The sequence below is a fragment of the Halyomorpha halys genome, unplaced genomic scaffold (assembly GCF_000696795.3).
Source record: "Halyomorpha halys isolate HHAL.00 unplaced genomic scaffold, Hhal_1.1 Scaffold831.1, whole genome shotgun sequence".
Taxonomy (NCBI): domain Eukaryota; kingdom Metazoa; phylum Arthropoda; class Insecta; order Hemiptera; family Pentatomidae; genus Halyomorpha; species Halyomorpha halys.
Window position 1 is genome coordinate 88,525 of NW_027110085.1, and position 3,119 is coordinate 91,643.

A 3,119-nucleotide genomic window follows, 5' to 3' on the forward strand; every position below is an offset into this window, starting at 1 on the left:
AAAAAAAAAAAAAAAAAGGTTCCCGGGTCACTCATTCCCTAAAACCCCGATCAATTGAGGTCTTAACTCACCTTTGGAACATTTATTTCAAATCTTTTATACAACAGTTAATTAATTAATTGAGCTAGAAATTAGTTAGATGGAGTAAAATTGAAAAAGTGACTAAAAGATACATTCTCTACAAGAGATACAATTTCTACCATTAAAAAAATAAAAATAATTCATTGATTTTTTCGATTATATTTTGTTTCTTACCTTTTTAGTGATCTATTCTCATAAAAAGGCCATCATAGAAATTACTAGTGTAATTTACTACACCGATTTAAAAAAAATTGTTTTCAGAGTTGTGAGGAAACAACGCAAAATCCATATCTTAATATATTAACAGTCTTAATATCTCAAAAATCTACAATCTGTATAATGAAAAGTCATAAATTTTAAAAAAGCCAACTGACTTGATAATTAAAACAGTAAATTTTTCAGTAAAATTGAAATTTATTTATTAGTTAATTAGTCCTCTGGTTTGACGACTAAGTATTAAATGCTTAACAATACTTAGCAACGTTACCCTTACTTAATTATTAAAATACAAATATAAAATATATGTTTCTTTTCAAATAAATAATAAAATAAACATAATTGAATTAAATACTAATTCAAAGTAAATACTATTTACACAATATTTACAACTTAATTATTAAACATGGCGTTAACAGTACTATTTATAACAAATTAGTATTCCTATATTGATATGAATGACCGATGTTTTTTTATTCTTTTCTTGTTACTGTAACTCAAACTACCTACTTTATTCTAGAAAAAACCCAAAAAGATTACTATAATTAATTACAATTTGAAGCTACCTGAAATATTATAACATTATTTAAGCTATGAAAACGTTTGTTCTTTAAGAAAGCTGAAAATAATTGAACTCAAAATAAAATTGAGCAGGACAGAGTTTTCAAACGTTCCAAGGTTGTGAGATTGAAAATTGAGACAGATATATATTTTGATGTAAAATCTGAGTGATATATAACTGAATATTCTTATCTGAAATCCCATTCCAATTTTTTCTGTCTTTGTTTTCATGTTGTTAGTATTCAAATATTTAATGTTTTGTGTTGTTTTTTAAAAATATCTATTGAAATTTACAACTGTACATTATAATACATTCAGTAAATTTGATCTCAGTTATAATGGAGTGAAACAGGCGTGTAGAGAACTACCCATTGGTAGCACTCCAATGGCATTTTTACACTAGCAGGTCTCGTGGACTTCTTTTTAGAAGAAGAAAATTTTAGAGGATTGTCGGCAATGGAAGAGGATGCAATGTTAGAAACTAGTGGGTTTAGGTTGTAGGGAGTTTATAACGGTAGGAGTGATATAAGGTTCGGGTTAGATCGGTTACATAGGGAACTTTAAGGTCTTTATGTATGATTTTATTAGTGACAAAGCAAGGAGTATTGAGGATTTTACCAAGGATTTTGGATTGTAAGGACTGGATACGAGAGGAGAGGAATTCGAAGGTTTAATGGAGCCCCAAAGCTCAACTCCATATGTCCAGATTGGCCTTATTACAGTCATGTAGAAAAACGCTTCACGATGTTGCGTGTCATCCTTGCGCAGGGGCCATGCTAATGTTCTCTGTATCGTTCCACTTTTAGTGTATTACCGCTGAAGCGAGAACATTTAAAAGTTATCCCTGAGACACTCATGATTGTGAGAAAATCAAACTCTGAGAATTTTTTATTACCCGTTACTGTAATAAAACAACTATTCCAAATGAGTAATTTTTTAGTACTGTCGTCCCCCAAAATAAATATATATTTTTTTAAACCATATATTAATAGTAAAGACCTACAATGAACCAGGGACAAAAATATTACATTGAAGAAAGAATGAACGGTATGATCAAACATGGAAAACGGTATGATGGTTATATCGAACACCTGTCGCGTTAGGTGTCAAAAAAGAAAAATTACTGGTAGACGTATGGTGTACGTGACATTCCAACGTACCTGTACGCATAGCATAGAAATAAAACACTTCCCTCTCTAATAAGAATACAATTTTTTTTTTCAGTTGTTCTCTGAAACACTTAATTATTTCCAAAGAGCTTAGTATTTTTTCCTGAGAAACTTGGGACGTGCTACCCACTGCGTGCTACGAAGGACGTTCGTTTCGATTCCGTCAATAGATCCATTTAATGATTTTTATCTACACAGTTCGGATGTTGACTAAAAACTCGCCAAACCGGACACAAGCTGCTCGGGAATGTAAAAAAACAAAAAAAAACATATAGTTTTGCCTGTTTAATAGTGCAGGTTTCCACTACCTTACATGTAGTGTTTTAGGTTTTAATCATTTTTTCTAGATCGTGCTCAACCACAAGATTTTTCCCAACTAATTGTAAATACTTGATGAGGGTTGGTGGATCTCAGGAGGCCTCCATAACCAATAGAGTTGACTCACGGTTAATTATCTGCCCATTAGTTGTACCTATAAAATTTCTATTATTGTAAAGTAGCAGTGTACCTTACTACAGTGCCACCGTACTCTGTGCTAATTAATATAATATAAACCTATTACTTGATACTCTACTATAGTCAAATTACATGACATATTTAAATCAGACTATATTTTATATTCAATCATCAATATTACCCAGAGAGGTGTTATGCCTAATTTATAATTTCATTCACCGAAATATAAATAGTGTGTGTGTGTATTTTTCCAATTGCGTATTGATAAACTGCAAGTTTTTACTATTGTGTACGCAGTGGGGGTTCGAAATTGAACTTACCAAGACTGCCGGCCAGTATTAAATAAAAATAAAAATGAATAAAACAAAATAGCAACAAATAAGTCTTTATTTTAATAAAATTAATGATGTTTTACTGGAAGAGTTTCTGGAATTAAATTGAATTTGGTGAATGACACAAATCTTCCTTGTTTAATTGTAATAATTTATTTCTTATAATCAACAATAACGTTTCGGAAATATCTCCCATCTTCAGGTTGCAATAAAACCAAATTCAACAAAACTTATAACATTTGCTTACAACATTACTAATACATCATATATACATCAAAACTATTTACCTGATAAAAATATTTTA

At 30.3% G+C, this 3,119-nt stretch overlaps 1 pseudogene; it reads right to left on the minus strand.

The window, feature by feature from the left end:
* Positions 1-1,588: 1,588 nt before the first annotated feature.
* LOC112210815 (U6 spliceosomal RNA) lies at positions 1,589-1,685 on the minus strand (annotated as a pseudogene).
* Positions 1,686-3,119: the final 1,434 nt, after the last annotated feature.